Source organism: Notolepis coatsorum (assembly GCF_963971535.1).
Source record: "Notolepis coatsorum genome assembly, chromosome: 2".
NCBI classification, from domain to species: domain Eukaryota; kingdom Metazoa; phylum Chordata; class Actinopteri; order Aulopiformes; family Paralepididae; genus Notolepis; species Notolepis coatsorum.
In genome coordinates, this window is record NC_140166.1 from 166,978,406 (window position 1) to 166,986,437 (window position 8,032).

The following is an 8,032-nucleotide window of genomic DNA, read 5'->3' on the forward strand; positions in this document are numbered from 1 at the left end:
CCCCCATTGTAGCCACTCATTGAAGATCAAAACTATTACACTAAGTATTACAGTAAAAAATAATCATTCTGGCGGGCGTTACTGCAGCCAAGAAGCTGATAGCCATGAGGTGGAAAGAACCTGAGAGGCTCACATTGATTAATTGGTCTCTGACACTGTTGGATTAATTTATATGGAAATCTCTACTGCACGGGTGATTGGGGTTGAACAGGCCGGCATTGGACTTTGGGTCTCAGCGGCAGAGAGAGTAAAGGCTACAATCTAGCGGCGGAGCGGGGTCGAGGTGTTGGTCCTGGGGGGTCCGGGGGTCCTGGGGTGGGGGGGGGGGGGGAGGAATTGTCTTTTGTGGCGTGTCTATTGTGGTGTCTGTAATAGTATAAGTTGATTCTTTATGTTATGTTCTGTGTTTATTATTTTTGTTATTGCTAATGTCATTGTTGTTATTATTGTGGTATTGTGAAGTCTTGTTATTGTTAGTGTTACTGTATTGTGTTTGTCTTGTTTTGCTTATAAAAAGAAATTAAAATATTTGATTTAAAAAAAAAAAAGTATTACAGTCAAACCTTATTGTGTAGGTTCATAATCTTTGACAGAGGTATATATTATTTAATTCCTATACTGGTACAACCAATGAAGGTTTTTGTGTAATCTTTGAGAAAATGTGTTTTATAACATAATCTTTACTCGTTTCCATGGTAACTACTACAGTACCCATATGCCTCTGCATGCCTCATCAATCTTCGACCAATCACAAGAGCACTACTATTCATGACATGACAAGGGATAACCTCGTTCCCAGCTTTAACTCGAGAGATAAAGCCTGGTAAAGCACTACGGCCGAAAGTGTGAATCGGGTAGGAAGTCCCGCCCCTGAAATCACGACAGGTGCTCGTGAAAATGCACTCCCCCCGAATCCTGTCGGCAAACAAGCTAGAATGTCCCGGTCATGTAGCAAATTCTTAAGGCAAAGCCGTTGCAGTGGCTTAAACGAGGAAATATTGTGCACTTCACACGTTTCTATAATTGTTTTGTTGAAAATGTCCGCTGATAACTCCATTGTCTTGTTTTCGAGATGTACGAGCGTCTGCTTGTTCTTTGTTTCACTGGGGACTATAAACAGAACTGGGGGTGCCCGGAAACCGGAAAGCCTGTAGCCGGTATTTCTGTATTTCCGATTCACACTTTAGGAGGCATAGCTTTACCAGCCTAGACAAGGGATGACATCCCTTGACAGCGTGATTACGAAACCTAGCCGCATTTCTCGGAGACGCTCTCTGATTGGCCGACGCCTGTTTCTACACTGGTTAAGCTTAGGCACTCTTCGAAGTTAGTTAAGGTTAGAGTTTGTCTTAGAACGTGACGGCAAGTTCTTTCGACGGTTAAGCTTAGGCACTCTTTCGAAGTTGGTTAAGGTTAGAGTTTGTCTTAGAGCATGGCGATAGAACGCCAGGTAGTTTGCAGGCTGTTTGACGTGGAAATGGGCAAAGACACAGCTCGTCACGGATTGGGCAAACGCGCCAGTGGCCAATCAGAGAGAGTCAGTCAGTGCCAATCAGAGAGTGTCTCCGAGAAATGCGGCTAGGTTTCGTAATCACGCCCCTTGACATTCTCGTAGCTTATCACCGCCATCTTTGTTTTCATTTGAGACATCAATAAAACGTTAAAAACAAGAAAAGCGACAGCGTTTTAAAACAAACAAGTCAGGTAATAATCATGAGTATATAATTCCAATATTCTGTTTTGATTATTTTTGGTTTCCTAATGTCGTCCTCTCAGCACAGCAGTGTTCACTCAAGACTGGTCATTAAATGCAATTAACCCTTTCCTCGGTTAAGATGTAGTTTTGCATAGTCTTGTACCCATGGCTTTCTCAAATGAAAAAATGCAGATCTCATTCAATTACGCTCAACTCTGCTCCTGTCAAAGGTCATACCAATTGAATACAATGAACATGAATTGAACATTTCCCGACTCCGGCCATCTCTCCCCGACTCTGTAGCAGAGACTCTCATCCACGCTTTCGTCACCTCCCGTCTGGACTATGCAAACTCTGTCCTCATAGGGCTACCCAGTAATGCCCTGAACAGGCTACAATATGTCCAAAATTCTGCTGCCAGGGTTCTCACCCGCACCAAGTCCTGGCACCACATCACCTCCACCCTCATCCACCTCCACTGGCTTCCAGTCAAGTCCCGCATCAATTTCAAGATCCTCCTCATCACCTACAAAGCCCTTCACTCCCTTGCCCCCTGGTACCTCCTCCATCCCTACATTCCGCCCCGGAGGCTGCGGTCCTCTGACTCCGGTCTCCTCTCCATCCCCACCACCAACATGCGGACTGTTGGTCCCAGAGCCGCACCCAGCCACCCACCCTCTGGAACTCACTCCCTCCAAACATCCGTAGTGCTACATCCCTGCACTCTTTCAAATCCCAACTCAAAACCCACCTTTTCAACAAATTTGTAAATGACTCTGCCTGATTTCCCCTTTTTATTTCGTTTTCTTTCTTTTCTTTCCTTTTGATTAATATTTTGTTGTTACGTTGTTCCCTGTCCCCCTCCCTTAGCTGTTAAGCGCCTTGGGTCTCCTGAAAGGCGCTATATAAATTTAAGATATTATTATTATTATTATTATTAATACATGGAACCATATAAACCCTCTACCTTATGAAAGGCCTAGATGGTAAAAGACCACAGGCAAAAATGTGTCCGGAACCAGGCAGGTCTTAAAACTGTACCACATGACTCCCTAGCTCTATAGGAGTTATTTAGCCCTCAATTTAGTCTTACAGACAGGAAGCGAAGCCTGGTGGCCATTTGTAACTCCTTGTCCCTGACATATTGTGTACCTCTTGTAACTGCCAATCACCAAGGTGAAGAAAAGGAGTACGAACAAATTTGTGCGTAAGAACCTTTCATGAATGAGAAATTTTTTCCACACTAAAGGTTAAACAAATCCCTCAACTGGCAATATGGCCAAAATATCACGTCATGATATTTTTCTTAGTCTTGCTGGTATAACGTTATCATTTCAATTTAATACTGTTGCAAGGAAATGTACCTATATCAAGCCCTGCCCTCTTTTCCTGATCCTCCGATCACAACTGTCGCTCTGACGAACCTCGGACAAGCGACAGTTGTGATTGGAGGACCAAGAGAAAAGGGCGGGTTTGAGATTTCTTTCTTAAGTTAAACATATGCAGTATATGTAGACCTATCTTCTTCTTTTTTTATTTACGATATGTAGCCTATAGCGTTACCTATATCGTGGACGATGGTATTGTCAAGATCCATACCGCTGTTGTTGACATGCTGTTTTCTGTTGAAGATTTATTATTTTATTTTTATTAACCTTTATTTACCCAGGGTAGGTTCGCTGAGCTGATGCTCTTTTTCAGGGACGCCCTGCTTCACAATCACACAGTTCCATTCACACCTGAAGACATCAAACTCTCCTGGGCTGCAGTATAAGGTGACATGTTCCAGCTTCATGTCATCCAAACAAATGTTAATTTTATTTTATTTTAAATTCTTTGGTTGTTTCTTTGTGCCTTTTTTCCTCATTTAGCTCCCATCCCCCAATTTAGTCAATGTGCCAATTCCCTTCCTGTTCGTTATTCATTCACTGTCGGTCTGGGGAGGGTGTAGACTTACTACCACCATATGTCTCCTCCGATACACGTGGAGTCGCCAGCCTCTTCTTTTCACCTGACAGCCTGGAGTTTCACTGGGAGAGCTTAAAGGAACACGCCAACTTTTGGGGAAATTAGCTCATTTGCCATCTACTCTGGAGTTAGACAAGCAGAATTATTTTTAAACAGGGCTTTTAAGGTGATGAAATCACTGCGCCCAGACAGCAGTGGTTCGGCAAAAAATATTCTGAGTATATATCTGCTTAGAAAACGTGTCAACATTTTTTCAAATAATTGTCTTTTATTTCTCCACATGGTAAATACACAGGTCACAACATGTTTACAGGAAAGTTTGGAGTTGTATTTGGATTGTATTTCGTGACTGTTGGGAACTAGGCTACACTGGCACACCTACTTCCAGTGCATGACCAAATTGTTTACACTGCCTGTGTTGTTTTTACTACCTGTACACTGTGTTGTTGTTTTACTACCTGTACCCCCCCCCCCCTCCCCCCCATGCTGCTATGATGCCTGAATTTCCCCAAGGGGATCAATAAAGGAATATCTTATCTTATCTTATCTTATGACGCTAAGCTAGGCTAACGGTGCGGCTGTTCCCTAAGCCTAATGTATGCACAGAGAAGAAAAGGGTATGTATCTGCTTGTCTAACTCCAGGGTAGATGGCAAATAAGCTAATTTCCCAAAAAGTTGCCGTATTCCTTTAACGCGCAGGGAGGTTCACGCTATCGCCCCACTGCCAATTGTGTTTATAGGGACCATCTGACTATTTGCCCACCGGGACTTTGGCGACCACTAGTGGCTTGGGTGTGCATATTTTGTAATACAATATATATATCGTATTGAAGCCCCATTTGTTGCCTGTCGATAGCCATTTCAGGTGACAAAATCCGTTCAGCGGTTCTCGAGTTACATGCCGGTATTTGAGGCTTGTGCAAAGTACACGGTATTGCGCAAAATACCACTCCCGACTCTTGGGGCTCTAGTTCCGTCAATCATTTAGCGATCTCGAAGATGATTGTGGAGGGTTGTAGCCAATGAGTGTGGCTTTCCAATGATACCCCATCTGGGGATGTATGAATCAGGGGTGAAAAACTAACAAGCAAAAACAGGAAGAGAAAAACAGCCGAATGAATTATTGAAGTCTATGAGAAAACTGAGTTTTTCTTTTGTACACAGTTTACCAAAATCACTCCTAATCACTCATTTCTGAATGGATCTTTGAGATTTGGACATGTACTACATAAGGCTTCAGGCTATGGATCTCGGGAGTTTTCTAAGCCATACCACCTTCTGGGGAAATACTACCTCTGGACTACTAACTACTACAGAAAAACTTGAGTAACAAGTTTGTCTACAACTCAAGTTCAGACCTATGTTATGCTGTTCATTAGCACTAAAAGTTATCTTTCTTTATTGTATCATAAACTTCAGAATGTTATCTTTCAGAAGAGACCAGGCTCATGCATGTGCTATAAGTATAAAGTATAGTATTTTGGTTTGCAAAGAAAGTATGCAGTCCTCAAAAACTAAAATGGCCACTTTTGGGGGCGCAGGTTAAGAGGAGTGCTTAGACCTCTACACTACCCCAGCTGCCTTAATTTACTGAAAATGGCCAACCCTCCCAAATGAGATTTGAATGCTGATTCAGACCATCTAGAAATGCTAGCATTATGAAACCTCATTTGGTTGTAAGAGCTCATGCAAAAATGTTATGGCCTCAAATTCAGAGCCCCATTCATTGTCTATGGAGCAGTCCCAGATTTTACATCCCAGTGACATCACTGATTGGAGGGCTCTCTCTATCTGATTCTAGGTTCAGGAGAGAGTGGCACATGTTCACAAATACTAAGAACATATCGTCAGATGAAAACCAATTATCTCCAAAAAGTTAACTTTTTAGGATTTCCAAAAAACAGTCAAATTTTTTGATCGACATCCATTAAAGTCATACATTGGGTTTTCAATGTGTTTCATAGGTCCTAAGGTCATGAAAGTGGCTCACACGATAGAGAACCGTGTAAACATTCATTCCCAGTCAAAAGGGAAAAAAACAGAAATGACCAAAACCGGAGATAAGTTGATTTCATCCGACGGCGGTGATAATAATGTGAATGGGTGGCGTTCCCCTTTAAGAAGGAAGGGCTTCCTGTGTTTGGAGTCACTGGTGTAACTCAGTATGGGATTGCACCTCCAACAGCCAAATCTATGGGCAACCACTCTAACCGCATGGGCCACAGACTGAGCGGGTGAAAGCTGGCTTAAAACACTCTGAGGATGACATGTGAGAAGTGCTGCCCACCCTTTATCCATTCATCCAGAGTCAGCCATGCATCCTCCTCTCTGACCCCTTCCTCCACTACACTGTGTTAGAGTTTCACGATTGAATTCACCGGGAACCTAATATTGTTCACCATTTTGTCCAAAACGGATGTATAGTAGTCATCCCTGTCTCTAGTAAACTTTCGAACCTCACACAGAGGGGATAAGGTCACCGAAATGTTGTTAAACCCGCCACGATTAACTGAGGATGAGCCAGTCATCAAAACACAACACAAAAACAAGAAAAACAAAACAAAACAACCATGATGAACATCCATGCCTTAAAAAGTTGAATGGATATTGTGATTTCTCTCTCTCTCTCTCTCTCTCTCTCTCTCTCTCTCTCTCTCTCTCTCTCTCTCTCTCTCTCTCTCTCTCTCTCTCTCTCTCTCTCTCTCTCTCTCACACACACACACACACACACACTAAATAATTTCCTCACAAAGCAGAAAGCACAGTGTTTGGGATAGTGTGCTCAGAGATGAATGGATGAATGAATGAATGAATGAATGAAAACTTTATTTAGCAGATTGCAGAATGGGTACAATACAGTACGGCTCAATACACACAATTGTTAAGGGGATGCAGACCAGAGAAAGACGTTTAATTGTCTTGTTTATGATAGATGATATCGCCTACTACTGTATGGTTGAGAAACCAGACAGTACTGACTAACCTGGCAGGATCAACTCCCAGCCGTCTATGATTCTGGCAGAACTCCTGTCTCCTTTCCTGCACATTGGCTACCTCACAGAAATACGAATGGAGTGGCAAAAATACATAACAAGACAGTATTTATTTACATAAGTCACTCACAGTATTAAAGAGTAAAGGCTGATGTTCCGCTTAAGCCTTGAGGATGGAATAGAGAAGTACAGGCAGAACACAAATGTCACTATATTAGCACTATTATTTCACCAACAACAAGGTGCCACAATGAAAGAAAGCACAATAACGATTTGATCATGGTTTCAGCCTCTCCAACATAATGTGTCCCACTGACAGAGTTATGCAATTCTGTGCTGCATAATATCTAACAACAAAATGATTCCCAGATAGGGGCCCCTGGGGCAGAATCTTACAACCCAACGATACCGGCGGGGGACGGGGGTCCTTCACTTTGAAAAGTTTCGGGAATATAGACCCGGTTCCGATCACCTGGACCGACGTCTCCCCTCTTGTCCTCTCAACTTAATCTCTAATAATCAAGATAAAAGATAATCATGATTTGTACCCATTGCCACTTTCAAACGCGTGGTACCTTCTCTTGTCGTGACAATATCTATCGGTGACCGTGGCGTTATTATACAGTTTCAGGCTGCCTGCTCTATACTATAAATCAAGTGCGTAAAATATTACACTTTCAGTTCAAAATCAATGGTCATATTTCTCTAAAGTCCTATGTAAGCTTCGCACCCGGACAACCCCGTGTGTAGTCACCGTCCTTACCTGACCACCGTCCCGGTGTGAAAATGAATGACAAAAAAAACGTCACCAGCTTCTAGCTGTTGCTTCAATCTTGATGTATTTTCAATTACTGTATGTAGGTTGATGTACAGTACGCGGGCAGCGGGTCGCGTTGTTTGAAGTACACTATATTAACCAAATGTTTATAAATGCCGATTATGCCGACAACCAAGTAAGCTACAATAAGTTTAGTTCCACTGCTGTTCAACTGCATGGGTGTCCACAAGAAAACAAGCCTCTACGCAATTCTCTCCGGGTTCTGTCTGTGGTGGGAACACTGGCTAGAGGACTGGTATTGTGCAATTTCTATAATCAGTCCGTTAAAAAAAATCCAAGGGCGCCCTCTGTCTTTAAACTTGACACGTTCACTTATGGTTATGGACAAAACGGTAGCCGACCACCACTCTGTGTAAGAATTGATATATTATTCCTACATTCGCCTAGGCTATGGGAGGCAATAGTATCCAGCTGCAGACCTTCAGACCAGCGCTTACAAGCCCCGCACATACAAGCACCGCACATAGCAACCCCTCGCTTCCATTGGCTGATTTTGGTGACGTGATTTTGGGTCACGTTGCACGTTGCACTGCGGG

At 42.9% G+C, this 8,032-nt stretch overlaps 1 protein-coding gene across 1 annotated transcript in view; it reads right to left on the reverse strand.

Moving 5' to 3' along the window:
- gng12b (guanine nucleotide binding protein (G protein), gamma 12b) overlaps window positions 1-7,622 on the reverse strand; it is a 90,979-nt gene extending 83,357 nt beyond the window's left edge. The window contains exon 1 of the mRNA XM_084338202.1: window positions 7,422-7,622. The gene's annotated coding sequence lies outside the window, so the exon portion shown is untranslated. The remainder of the gene's footprint in view (window positions 1-7,421) is intronic.
- Between the last annotated feature and the right edge of the window lie 410 nt (window positions 7,623-8,032).